At 38.6% G+C, this 15406-nt stretch overlaps 1 pseudogene; it reads right to left on the bottom strand.

The window, feature by feature from the left end:
• Nucleotides 1-9112: 9112 nt before the first annotated feature.
• On the bottom strand, nucleotides 9113-12848 carry LOC137404897 (uncharacterized; annotated as a pseudogene).
• Nucleotides 12849-15406: the final 2558 nt, after the last annotated feature.

The following is a 15406-nucleotide window of genomic DNA, read 5'->3' as shown; positions in this document are numbered from 1 at the left end:
AACATATCAGTTGCTCAGATGGTCCCATGATTGTAGAAGCAGGTGTCCGCAGATGCATGAAATGAGATGAGAAATAATGACCTTGATCTGGAGACCTTGAAAAGTTGTCACAGTGAATGTGTCGGTGGCTGAGGCAGTGGAAGAGCAGGAAGACGAGGAAGGGATGGCTTAGTGGGGAGTGTATGAAGAACTTATGTGAACTTATTAACACAATCGTTAATTTAGCTACACATATTAGCTCAGTCTCTTGACTGTTTGTATAGCAAATATTGACTATTTTACTTCTTACTTCATTGCTTTGTTGGTAGAATTAAGTTATGTGTACCCTTTATTGCTGGCATACACTCGATATCTTTGCTGTAAAGCGGAAGTTTTGTCATACAACCTCAATTTAAAGTTTATTATAATCAGTAAAAACTTCTGCACAATAATCAATTTGTTTGAAAAACAACAGAAATGTTTAATATTTTGAAGTTTGGAACCGACTGCAAAAGAAAAATTCTATCGTTTTTGCAGTTTGACCAAAACGCGGACACTTCCAGTGCTGAAGGATTTCACTAGCAGAAATACGTTACGTCACTGTTTACAATATTTCTTTCTTTCATCCTTAACCTGAAATAAAGAAAAAAGTGGAAATTACGATTTTACGCTGTGTTCCGTGAATAAAGGAAAAACTATGCGACTCGTTCGTTGTAGGCCCAATAATAACCTAACTTCCCCAATTTATTGTGGCAAAGTTTTGGGCGAATCTGATAATACTGCGATGTGTGGTAATTATTTTTGTATAGGTACAAAGGCGTGTCGTTAAAAAGGCTTTTTCTGGTAGAATGAACAATATTCACGAGCAGCTATAAAGCTTATAAGCCTATTGTCGTAGTACATATTATTGGCCAATAAAATATATGCAGTGATATCGAAATCTTTTAAAAATGTGTACGGGTGACAACGCGAGACTGACATCTTCGCTTTAGCGCACATCAAGTAACAGATGGTGTTACTTAGGACATCACTGTCACATCAGTCAACACAGTAATTATAAAAGGAAAGATTAGTGCAATTTCACTCGAGCAATTTTGCTAATTCAAAGTGGAGAATCGATTAATTTTATGAAACGAAAACATCAGATTTGCTTTTTCTAATGCAAGGCGGCAATAATATAACTACAAAACACTTTACTTGTTGACATGTAACCTCATTAGTCATGTAGGATGTTTGCATATGACTGCAATTATGTGCTTTCAGGCTTTCAACATTGTTCGGCATAAACAGTGTAATGGTATTTTTATAGCTAAGCCATGCTACCGCTTTGCCTTTATTTGTGTTTCAGCAATCTGACTGTGAACAGTAAAAAATAAATACTTCAGTATCTCATGCACCACTCAACAAGTCTGCACAATCTGACATGGTGTCAGGAATGGGATCATAGCATTGCACCCGTTTCATTACAAGTGTGACATGGCTGAAGGAGTCTTAAGGCTGCCAGGCAATTTTATTGTACAACAGTCTACTGGCAATCCAAGTGAGACAAGTCACAACTGGTCAGCATGGCTACTGCAATTTGACCTCTATATAGCTTCAGAGAAATCTACTAACAATGAGGAAATACAAGGGGCGACGTTGCTCACACTGCTTGGAGCATAGGGGCAGGAATATTTTCATACATTTAACCTACTTGATGAGAATGCTAAAAAGATAGCACCGGTCAAAGAAGCTTTCACAAAACATTTTGCACCTACAGTTCGTGAGGATTTGAAAGGTACCAATTCTACAGTAGAGTCCAGCAGGAAGGTGAGCCTTTTGACAGGTATGTCACAGTACTGAGAGACTTGCGGTCAACATGCAATTTTCATGAGGCTGAGAGTGACAAGGCACTAAGGGATAGAATTGCGTTTGGAACAAATTCTGAGCGACTGCGTGAATAACTGCTTGGCGCTGATGGTGATTTAACATTAGCCAAATGTTTGGATATATGCCAGAAAACAGAGGCTACTGCGAAATACATGCAAAATATTAGAAAGGCGCCATCTGGTAACATTAATGCAATAGTCAATCATGAGTTAGATGCTGACAAAGCACATACACAAGGGAAATGCCTGATCTCACTGTAAACGCGGTAATGAACAGACGCAGCACCAATAATAATTGGTGGCACACTGCAGCTAGTAACTACAGCCTCCCTACCGTGTCAAATCAGAAACTGTAAGTTCTGCAAAAGAAACCATACTCGTCGTAACTGTCCAGTCTATGGCAAACATTGCAAGGGCTGCCGGTAAATTGGCCACTATGCAAATTCCAAGGCAATGCAAATGCCTTGGAATGCTGACACTAAACCAGGGCTAACGAGGTGACTATTGCTGATGACGATACTGTTTACACAGTCAATACTACAGATGTAACTGGTAAATAATAGTTTATTGACGTGAAGTGTGAAAATCGACTAATACAGCTTAAAGTTGATACAGGGGCTTCATGTAATGTCATGCCAAAGTCTGATTATTATTCCTTACAGAGTCGAAGCTTAAACTGAGAAAACATAGCCAATCACTTTTGTCGTTTCATGGACATAAATAGCATGTATGAGGGGTGATACCGCTGTCTATTGAACACCGTAATGTTTTTTTGGGTATATAATTTTGCTGTGACAGACCATGGTTAGATAACTTTGTTGGGTTTGCCAAACATTGGTCTGGTGTGCACAGCTGTTAGCATTACAAATAGTGTTGCTTCCCAGTCTCCCTGTGTTTTTGATGAGATAGGTGAATTGCCTAGTAAACATGCTTTGAGACTGAAAAATAATTGTAAGCCTGTTGTACAATCCGCTAGGCGTGTCTTTTAGGCTCAGAGAGCAACTCAAGTGTCCGCTTTCTGAGATGGAAGACAATGGTACCATAACTAAAGTGAGGGTGTCCACCGACTGGGTCCATCCAATTGTCAATGTACTTGAACCAAATGGCTCTCTTCGCATTTGTTTAGACCCTTCAGAGCTAAACAACTATATTCTAATCCGTCAAAATCTCGAATCTTTACCAGCTTGGACTGCATATCAGGGTCTTTGCAGGTTGAGCTTGACCATGATAGTAGCATGCTAACCACTTTTGCCACACCTTTGGGCCGATATAGATTCTTGAGGCTTCCCTATGGCATTAGCTCCGCGCCTGAGGTTTTTCATAAAACGGTAAGTGGGTTGTTGGGTAACATTGAGGATGTCGAGGTGTATGTCAAGGACCTGCTCGTGCATGCTCTTACTAAATCTAAACATGACAAAATCCTGGCAGCAGTGCTTGAACGATGCGAGGCTGTCAATCTGAAGCTGAAATTGTACAAATGTTTCTTTGAATGCACTGAGCTAAAATACCTGGGCCATATATTAGACAACTGGGTTATAAAAGAGGATCAGGCAAAAGTAGAGGCCATAATTGCTATGACTGACCCGATTTGCAAGGAAGATGTTCCACGGTTTTTAGAAATGGTTACTTACCTTTCCAAATTTTGTGATAATCTAGCTACTTTGATTACTCCATTGCCGGAGGTCACTAAAAAAAAGTCTGTGTGAGAGTGATCAGAGGTTCATAAACAAGCTTTTGAGTGCATAAAGTCAGTAATATCAAAAGGTCCTGCTTTGAGAATGTTTGACCCAGAAAAACCAGTGACTGTTTCGGTTGATAGTAGCCAAAATGAAGTAGGTGCAGTAATTCTGCCGGAGGGACAGCCAATAGAGTTTGCTAGTTGTGCAGTTACTGACACACAGAAAGCTTATGCCCAAATAGAAAAAGAGTTTTTGGCCGCACAATTTGACCTGCAGCGATTTCACCAGTATGGGCATGGGTAAGCAAGCAGTGACAGTGCAAACTGATCATATGCCACTTTTGGGTATCATGAGGAAAGACCTGAATGACTTAACAGCACGGTTACCGCGAATGAAATTACAAAGTGCCTGGCAAATCATTGATTTTGGCAGACGCACTTAGTAGGGCATACTTGAACAGATTAGGTGAAAATTCTGAAATATATGATTTGAGAAACAATGAGCAAATCCAAGCTGTTGTATATGGAATTTTGCTAAACGTGTTTTTCAGAAATAGACTGGTAGATATCACTAGCAAGGACCCTTCTATGGAAGTACTCAAATCATTTATTACAAAGGGGTGGCCAGCACATCGGAAGTTTTGCCTAGATAGAGTCAAACCATACTGGAAAACGAGCCAACATGTAACAATGGCTTGATATTACGCAACAACCAAGTAGTTATTCCTGCAGAAATAGGAAAATGAATTTTTGACATCCTGCACATTGGGCATCTGGGCAGTGTTAAGTGTATGGAGCGTGCAAAGAATTCAGTGTATTGGCCTGGCTACCAAGCACATGTGAAAGACATGGTTGATTCATGCTTCAACTGCCAAAAGCATAGCCGAGTCAAATAACTACTAGCAGCTGAGCCTTTTGAAGTGCCTGAATACCCAATGCAGTATGTGGCCACAAACATTTTCAATCTAAAAGGCAAAGAATACTTGGTAACTGTGGATAGATACTCAAAGTAGCCAGATTGTTACGAGCTCAAAAATGTGAATTCTAGAAATGTGATCTAACTATTGCAGCGCCAATTTTCAAACTTTGGCAAGCCTGAGATCCTACTGAGTGATACAGTTCCTATGAGTTTAGGTGTTTTGTTGAAGACAATGATATCAAGCACATAACCAGCAGCCCCTACTTTTCAAGGTCTAATGGGCTCGCAGAGCACATGAACTAAACCATAAAAAATAGCCTCAAAAAAGCTTTAGAAATGGGTCAGACATTATTAAGCGTTCTAACGACTATCCGTTCAACACCCTTAGGTGATGGGCTGCCCACCCCAGCCGCGCTGTTGCAGTATAGGAATTTATGAAACAAATAACAATTTTGCATTGAAGCAGCTGCGCTATAAAAATCTGAGCACAAAGAACATTAATATCCTTGTAAGGAAGCGCCAGGGTCAAAATGCTTTTTGGTAGAGCTAGTGATAAGCCAACTGTTATGTCTAATGATGGGGAGCATGTATGGTGCACAGTGGGTCATAGGCAATGGCTTCCAGCAAAAATCATTGGCCATGCTGAGACGCCTCACAGTTTCCATGTCGAGCTGGAACAGCCAGGAGGGTTTGGCCCTCACAAAGAAACTGCCCACCAAATGAGGAAGAACTGATGGAGTTCCCTTCCCAAATAAGTCCAGCTGATAAGCCTGGCAAAATGGGAAAGGCAACTCTTCAGGCCATTACCAAAAACAAGAACTTGATGGAAACTTGCACAAAAACTTGTACGAGGGTGCGAATCTTGAACCTCCGGCTGCACATTCCCAAAACGAATGTAGAGTGGAAATAAACCCCTTCCCTTTAAAAAGCCCCGGTGAATTAATTACAGACCTGAACTCCAGACACCTAGTGATGTACCTCCCAGGGTGTGGGAAAACCCATGACCACTATAGAAACATCAAGCCGTCGTCCATCGCGCACTAGACAAAGGCCAGAGCGATATGGTGATTGGATTTATCAAACGGCTGAAGGCATGGAGGGACACGGTTCGATGATGGGTTTGGGATCCCAGTTGCTGCATAAAAGGCATGAGCTGGCAGAGGCAATAACAGTTACTCCACATCGACAGATTATGCAGTATGAAGAATCTCAAGTATGCAGAACACCGATATCGATCTTGCCACGTTGCTACAGGAATTGGGACCTGAGCTCCAGCAGGACAGGTTAACAGCAATGAAAGCCACTCTTGCTCGACCTCAGAATACGATTGCTTACAAAGAAAAGCTGGCTTCACCTCCGGCACTCGCATTCGACATTGGTGGGACGCTACCAATTTGATACCTCGTATACCCTCCCTGATGACCAGTAAACGGATGCCTAGCCTTACCCGAAGCCTCCCTCCTAAAAAGAGACTATTAATTGACTAGACTAACTCAGAGCCTAGCCCAGACCACCTGATCACGCTGCTGGACCAACCTGCGTATAGCCTCCAGCTATCACCCCGCATCCTTGCCATCCAACAACAACTACGAGAAGAATGGAGACATTGCAGAGAGGCAGCCCATAGTCTAAAGAAAAGGATGCACCACCAGCTATCCACTAAAGATGAAAGATTGCTTAGTCAAGAAGCTAACCGCCTCAAACATTACGCCGAGCAATTAGAGACTTGGTCCCGGCTGGTTACTCCACCCTTGTTGTTTAATTAGATAATGCCTCTAATGGAAGGGAGTGTGTGGTAGATGCCGAGCAATGACTTTGCACTTCTTGCAAATATTTTATTGTGTGTTGTTCTTTTTATTATATCATTGTTTTACTCGTTGTGCTATCATGTGTCGTCCGTCATTTATATTGTGGTCATACTAACGCACTAGTGGTCCTATTTATTCACATTGTTAGCCGGTGTTTTTACTCGGTCGCGTTAGCCGGAATGAGTGATATTATTGTATATAAAGGAGCGCGGTCACTTACAGGGGGAGAGCAGAGAGCCATACGCTCCTCGGTTAGTGGAATTTCCCTCCATAATAAAATTGAAAGAAACTACACGCATTCTCTCATCTTTATGTAATAATCTAAACTGTGCCGAGTAAAGGCCGGCAAATTCTTTTATAACTGTTCAACAATAAACTATGACGTAATGACTTTGTGCCAACAATCAAATTCACTGGAGATTCTAGCAAACAACGGGCTAGATGCATTCGTTGAAAGCTCTTTTCGATATTCTCTGCTGCGTATTTCTATTTGCATTATTCATGCCTACCTCTATCATCACGATGGTTGTATCTGTGATAAGGCAACTTATTTTACCCGGAGCTGTTTGCTCTCCTGTAATATTCCCGTTGAAGTGAGTATAGCTTTGCTTAGCCTTAAGGTAGGGCCACACGAGACAAAATTCTCACGAAATCGGCGAAATTTGGACGAAACGATTCGGACGAATTGACATTTGGACGAATTCGTCCATCGTTGGTTGCGCACGATGAATGAATTCTGAATTGGACGAAACGTCAGAAATTCCTACGAATCGTTGTTTGATTGGTCGGTTGAAAAAGTTAGTTGAATGTTGAAGGTCGTTTTCTTTGGCGCATATCCAGAAAAAAGTAAGAGCGAGAAATTTTATCTGTTTTGAAGAGAGAGACAGAGTTGATTTTGCGTTTAAAATGGAAGACAACCATCTGGAACTGTTTATAGACTTGGTTAGGGAGAGAGAAGTTACATGGTGCAAACAAGAGAACGGCTATAAGGTCTCAAGAGGGGTGAAACTGAACAATTTTAAGGACATTGTCAGTGAATTGGAGAGGGCTTTTCCAAACTCCAAAGTGAAGTTTACTGGTATGTTTATTTATTTCTAGTAGTAGGTAGTTGGTGGTTGCTAGCTAATAGTGTGGTAACTAGCTAGTAGTGTGGTAGCTAGTACTACTGATATCATTGGGTTTTGGGTCATGCTTGTTTTGGACTGAATTCTTTTTTATCTGAGAGAGAGAGTGAGTAGATCGTCTCAACAATTGTATCAATCAATTAATTACTTCAGTCTCAGTCATGTTGTCTTGTCTTGTTCCACATATTCTACTGCTGCTACTCTCTACATGTACACATAAAGTTAATTAAGTTTGTTGTTTGTTTGCAGTCGATATGGTGATGAAAAAATGGACCAACCTTAGGGACACTTTTAACAGCAACAGAAGGGCGTATGATGCGGCTTGTGCAAGTGGGGCAGCAGCAGTCCAAGAGTCGCAGTGGAAGCGGTGGCCACTTTTTAAATGGCTACTCACAGCTCAACGAGAGCAGGCGTAAGTTGGCTTTTAAGATGTTTTTGCACACAAATACTGATTTGTTGGAATACTAACTGGTTAGTTTCTAGTAATTTATTCTACTAAACTTCATAGCTGTGGTGTTGGCATTGGCGGTTTTACCAGAAAATTGAAAACATATCTATGTATGTGTGTGGAACAGATTAAATAATTCAATTCAGTCGTTTTTTTCAGAACTACTTCTTCCACCAGCATACTACCTCCCTCACAAGCCTGCGCACCCTGTCCATTGTCACCTGCTAGACCATCTTCTCCAGTTCCTGCATGCATCACACCGGTCGTCCCGCCAACCGCAGAAGCCCATGCACATGCGTCTACACCTGCTTGACCACCAGCAGCTATCCCACCAACTCCAGCGACACTACCACCACCCACTGAACCACAGACGAGCAAAAAGGCATCCCGAGGCATCAAGCGCAAAAAGATAATTGAAGACCACTCCATCGTCATCGGGCTGGAGTCTGTAAATGACCAGATCAGAGAACTGAGTAGACCCGCCCCAAAATCGGAATGCCAGCTGCTTGCGGACTCAATTGTGCATGGACTCGAGCGACTCACACCCTACCAATTCGCAGTTGCCAAGAATAGAATTAACAACATGTTGTTTGAGTATGCAGAGCCTGTCCCGGGACCAAGTAGCTCTCTCACAGACAGACCTACCAGCTCCATGTCGTCCGTGTCGTCTCAGAGTACTGACAGGCCCACGAGCGAGAGACGAGATACACCAACGTTCACAGAGATGTTGTCGCCCTCCTGGGATGATTCCTGGCACTAGATTAGCTACAAGTATCTTTCTGTTTGTTTCATCATATTACACATATTGTATTTTATTCCTGCTTATCTGTGTTTTTATCATAATATTATCTGCGTGTATTTTTTATTAATTTTTTTTGAGCGAACAATCAATCCAGAATCTCTCATCAGTTTGATATTTTTGTACAATCTAAAAATAATATTTGCTGACTTGCCAATCTTGTTTAGCCGATCAGAATTTATTTTATCAACCAGAATAAATACATTTGCGCATAGCGCTGAAAAAAAATATTTGGAACGAAAATTTCTAATCTACATGAACTTAACACACATAAATTTAAAGCATTGATCTTAAATCAAAAATCAAATCCCCGATAATTCTGTAAAACGTAAAACAAACTACGACTAGTAGAGTTCCGAGCAGAGTGGTTGACATTAGTTCGTTTACCTTTGGTTAATATGGGCATCTTGCCATGGGACCGAGCCCTGTGGGCTTGAAAAATACTGCACGTTTGTCTCTGATTCCTGCTGCCTCTGCAGTTACACCTCTTCATAGCTGCGTTCGGTTTGGCTGGTCGGAGGGTGGGTGTGTTTGTGAACGCCAGAAACCAGGTGTGATGGAGCCGTCTGGGTTTGGAATGTCCAGGTAACCTGGTGGTGTGTAGCTGGTGTCGTTCACCGTGCACAGAAAGCTGTGTAACATACACATGGCGCGAGCTAGGTTTGTTGCCTTCTCTTGGTCTGCCTGAATCATCTTAAAAAAGATTTGCCATCAACGAGATAGGACTCCTGCGAAACAAAAATATTTTCAAATTAATACATGACATTCCTCCACGTGCGAAGTGAAAAGACCCAAAACACATCACTTACCAAACGTGTTTTCTATGATGCGCCGTGCACGAGAGTCTGTAGTTGAAGATTATCTTGGGCACCGTATCGAGGGCTCGACCTGGGAATGGCCTCATAATATATGGTTTCAGAGGGTTAATATATGGTTCCTCATCTGCCACAAACATGTAGAGAAAGTCTCCAGCTTCTTCATAACCCACCAACGGCTCGCTCTCTGGCAGATTAACTTGATCTGTGAAAGGAGAGAGCAAACGTAGTGAACCCGGCTGTGAAGCTGATTGTTGGTTGCGGCATGTACAGATAATAAAAAATAAATAATAATTAATTAAAGATAATATTTTTCTAACCATTATCCAAGCCTCTTCAAAACTCGGATGACTCCCATACTCCCCCATCACTATTACTTCCTGGTTGACCAATGTCGATGAGGGTGAATCTGTATGAAGCATCACATACAGCTAGTAGGACGATACTGTCTCTCAGTTTGTAGCATAGAGTTATCTCCCCCTAAAGTGATAACTGTGCCTTCAACAACACGAGCGTTTCCGGTGGCAACAAGGAGCATTTAAGCCACGCCCCTTTTTTGTGCTAGTCAATCGTATTGATTGACAGAACAATAATGTCAGCCATGAGAATGATCATGAATTTCTACAGTTAAGATAGTAATTATTGCTCATATTAAAGAAATGATGATTATAGTTTATTATTCTAATATATGCTTATTATTTAAAGCAATTCAATACCTACATGCCTTGCAAAGGCACTGAATAGATAGTGTTAAGTAAGTGAGTTAATGCAATCAGTTACTCCAAGTATATACAGCCCCCACACATGGGGGCTGTATATCATTGGTTACTCATAGATAAGATAGATAGTCATACTGGGGTTGTATTACATTGGTGTGACGGGAAGCTAATCGACTGCCATCAACTGTAAGTATTGACATTGTATGGTGATAGTGATTCATTGACACCACAGTTCACAAACAGCCCTTGCATGTAATATTAGATTTCAATACATATCAATCAAATACATAGACTAGCTTGAAGCAAAGATGTCCATTAGTTAGTGGACATCTTTGCTTGATGTAAGCAAAAAAAAAATTTGAAAGTTAGAGTGACAAATGTTGTTATATGTTAGATAAAAATAAATTATACTTAGTTATACTAAATTATAATTATTTAAAAATAAAATAGACTTTTTTATTACTTTATGTATTAAATAATTTTTCATTGTAATCATAGCTAAACAGATTATATTTAGCCATTACTTGCTAATTATTTCACATTTACATTTAAACACATTTGCAGTTTCATTTTTTTTCCTAATTCATTTTAACAAAAAACTTCTTTCATGATATGAAATTTAAAAGTTGTAGTTGTTTGAAAAAGCTTGAAAACATTTACAGTTGTTTTTATTTTCTCTCTTCTCTTCATTTATTTCAATTACATAAAACATTTCTCATAATATGTAGTTTGAAAGTTAAAGTGGCAAATGTTGTTATATGTTAAATAAAAATAAATTATACTTAATTATACTAAATTATAATTATATAAAAATAAAATTGACTTTTTTATTACCTTATTTATTTTTTTTCCTAATTTATTTCAACAAAACACTTCTTTCATATGAAATTTAAAAGTTGTAGTTGTTTGAAAAAGTTTGAAAACCTTCACAGTTGTTTTCATTTTCTTCTTAATTCATTTGAACTGCTTAAAAATATTTTCTCATGATATGAAGTTAAAAAGTTAGAATGGTACATGTTATATAAAAATTAATTTTCTGTCCAAAGACTTTTATTACTCGGGCAGTACAGCTCATAGTTGATGGCAGTCGATTAGCTTCCCATCACACTAATGTAATACAATCCCAGTATGACTATCTATCTTATCTATGAATAACTGATTTCATCAACTCACTTACTTAGCACTATCTATTCAGTGCCTTTGCAAGTCATGTAGGTATCAGGGATTACGTGTATGTCACAATTTCCATTTCCATAATTAATTTCCACATTTCTATTTCCATAATTCATTTCCATATTATTTCCATTTCCATAATTCATTTCCATTTCCATAACATTTCCATAATTCATTTCCATATTATTTCCATTTCCATAATTCATTTCCATTTCCATAACATTTCCTTACTTCATTTCCATATTATTTTTATTTCCATAACATTTCTATAATTCATTTCCATAATTCATTTCCATATTATTTCTATTTCCATAAAATTTCCATAATTCATTTCCATATTAATTTCATTTCCATAACATTTCCATAACATTTCCCTACTTCATTTCCATAACATTTCCATAATTCATTTCCATATTATTTCCATTTCCATATTATTTCCATTTTTCTAAAATCAAATTTCCACATCCATTTCCCTAAAATTATGGAAATATTTATGTTTATGGAAATGGAAAAGTAAACATTTCCATAATATGTTTAGCGATCCCAGGTAGATATTGAATTGCTTTAAATAATAAGCATATATTAGAGTAAAAAACTATAATCATCATTTCTTTAATATGAGCATTAATTACTATCTCAACTAGAAATTCAAGATCTTTGTTTAATCCCTCTCATGGCTGATGTTATTGTTCTGTCAATCACTACGAATGACTAGCACAAAAAAGGGGCGTGGCCTAAACGCTCCTTGTTGGCACCGGAAACGCTCGTGTAGTTATCACTCTAGGGGGAGATAATTCTATGGTTTGTAGTTCTAGAACATGGAGCCAGAGTGCTTTGGCTTCTGAATGATGATGTGCTTCTCGTCAATACTACCAAGGCAGTAAGGGAAGTTCCATCTTTCAAAACTACAAAATAAAAATGAAAGTTCGTTTTAGTAACGATGGAAAAATGATATTATGAAGAATATTAATAAAAATAAATAAATATTAAGCACAATAAAAAGAAAACAACAGACCCTTCAGCGATTGCCCTCCATTCATCTGGCTCTGAGGGAGGTTTGAGGTATATGGGCTGCAGCACAGTCCACAGTGCGACACATGTGTCATCAATTATCTGGGAGACTGTTGATCTGCCCAAGCGGTAGTGAGCTGAGATGGCTGCGTGAGAACTTCCTTCAGCTAGGTGGTGAAGTGTGGCTGCCAGCTTCAGTCCTGGCTCTATTGACTTCCTCATCACTGTGTCCTGCTTTGTTATGAGAGGTTTTATTGCCTCAAGAATATAGTCAAAGTTCTCAGGTGATATTCTTAGGTATTTTATGTGTCGTCTTGAATCCTCATCTTCTCTCAACTCCTTGATCAGATTTGCATAAACTCCCGGTTGATCTCTTTTCTCATTTATGGGGTGGACCTAATACCTTCTGTCCGAGTTTGTAGTGAGAGTTCTCTTTTTCTGTTTGAGTAGCAGATATTTTTTCTTTAGCAGCAGCAAAGCAATTCTTCTCTCTTGATTGTCATCCATGTTTGTACGGAAGCAAATGATTGAAACGGAATCGGCTTCAATTTATCACGGCGTTCTGATTGGCTAGTTGAAAGTTAGTTTCGTACGAATCCGTGGTGGGGAAACTCCGTGTGGCAGGTCAGAAATTTTGTACGAATGGAATTTCCCAGATTAGTTGAAATTACACGATACGTGTGGCCCTACCTTTACACTGAGACCATTCCATGATTGTTTACTAACATATTTTATAAGCTCCCAGAAAAGGTTTACTTTTTGGTAATTTAAAGTATTGTGTTGGCATTATAAAAGCAAGGCTAATATTTCATTCTTACTTGTGCATAGGAGAACCCATACACAACCTTCTAATTTTATCAGTGCAAAGAACAATACAGAATTTCTACAGAATCTAGAACACTAAACACTTCTGTAACAGTTTTTATAGAATAGTCCATATTCCATATAAATTCATCATTCACTACATTGATGATGTCATCAAACAGGAAGTTTATATTAACTTATACTTAGGTGATTAAATATGACAGAGGTTGGAGGGCAATATTAGCTATGTCCTATTTGATGTGTGATTAAAACTACAACTGTTATACTATAAAACTATAAAATGTTATAGTAAGTTACTATTCCATTGCAGCTTCCTGTGCTGGTCATAATATGATCTTCTGGAAGAATACAACTCAAAAGAAATAAATTAATTACGTAATAGAATTCTGCTTGAAAAGATGATTAGCAGACATCAGCTGAGAAGAGTCAAGACAAAGGAACATTTTAATCACTAGAAATTCCACTGTCATACAGCCCACGACTAAAGTGATATTGGAAAAAAGAAAGGGTACTGATGGTTGAGAAATGCAATATGAGCAGTCAAATGGCACTGCAGTGCAATCGGATAACTGCAATGGTAGCTGTAATGTACTGGGTGTTGGTGTTATTATATACAACAAATAGCAATAATGAAAGGAAAAGATTATATGTTTATATATCTCCCCTGCAATACGAGAAATACAATATTGGCCAATATTAGAAGTAAAATGCACTGATATTATTAGAATAACCAATATTATTAACATAGTAAAAATATAAAACCAATGCACAATTTTGTTTACATTTCAGAACGTCATAGCTAACAATACCACGAAGTTGTGATATTTATATAGATTTTTAGAAATTCTGTACTACGTAGTCATTGTTCTGTAGTCATCCAAACTTATAATTAGTTATTGTAATAATCTCATAAAAACCGTTAGAAAAAATATCATCGTCATTTTCTTTACTTACACGGCGTTGGACATCAGTTAGAATACCAAAGTACTCCAAATTGTCTAAAATGTCAGTTACTTTTAAATCGGCAAAAATGAAACGATTTCAGTACTGCTAACGTAATTACAGAAACCTTCGGCAATTCGACAATGCTATAGACTGGTGAAACGTGCACGTTTATTTTTTCGTGAAATGCGCACGACTTAATCGTTCTATTCTCTGTCGCTCGGCGTTTTAATTTCCGGTCTTAACTTAGATAAAAGTGAGGCTTAGCAAGTTTTAATAACGATTTTTGGCCAAATAAATCTGTCTATTTGTATATAATCCGATCAGATGGGTTAGTTTTAGGAATTTGTGGTAACCTTTCAAAGGCTTGGTAACATATTTAAATAGGTTTATATGCGTTTTGTAACATTATTATACTTAAACGACTTTACTGAAAAATAGTTAAGTTTGTTGATAGGATTTCGTTACAAGGGTTTGGTGACGGTCGTTAACGGATAATTTTTCGGGAGTTGTGTGCACATCTGCATTCATCATAAATCTCCCAAACCAATCGCTTCACTCGTGTTTGGTCGTGGGATTACATATACATGTATATTATAGCGGCCCAGCTGCAGGTTCTCCTATCTGCCGGCTGACCGTGTAGTGGGCACTCGGCTTTGAGACCGTTTATACATCAAAGTTTTAACATTGATTCAAGAATGGAGCATCATTACCATATTTTGACGGATAAAAAAAACTAATTTTTATCCTTAAAACCCCAATGATTGTTTGTTCGAGGTTGCAATGCTTCATAATAGTACAAAATGTGTAAAAAAACACCTGGTGTCTGAAGATCCATGGTGGATTGGTTGTAACCCAGCATATTTGTATTGAAAAGCTGTCAATAAATTGGAAATAAGATTCAAAGGTTATCGCTGGTTGGTGAAAAATCTCCGATCAAAATGCACCATCAGTAAAACCAGGTATAACGTCAAAGGAATGTCAATTATGGTCAATCACATAAAATCTGTGATCAACTCACATCTTCCCACATAGGCAAGTACTATCGTATGGTGGTCGACAACTACTGTACGAGTATTCCACTCTTGAACTGATTTTACTGAAAGGTACATGTGTCGCAGACCAAATATGACCATATACAGTCCATTTTCCTCCTGATATGAAAAAAAAAGTGTTGAACAAAAGTTTTCTCCCTAACATGAGAGGCAATCTCCTTCCCATGAACTGGTATGACAGGAAACAAGACAGACTGCTCTACAGCTGCTCAACTCCTAAACCAGTAGAGAAGCTTCTGTATG

Source organism: Watersipora subatra, chromosome 9 (genome assembly GCF_963576615.1).
Source record: "Watersipora subatra chromosome 9, tzWatSuba1.1, whole genome shotgun sequence".
Taxonomy (NCBI): Eukaryota; Metazoa; Bryozoa; class Gymnolaemata; order Cheilostomatida; family Watersiporidae; genus Watersipora; species Watersipora subatra.
The sequence above is the reverse complement of the archived record's forward strand: the minus strand, read 5'-3'. Positions and strand labels throughout refer to the sequence as shown.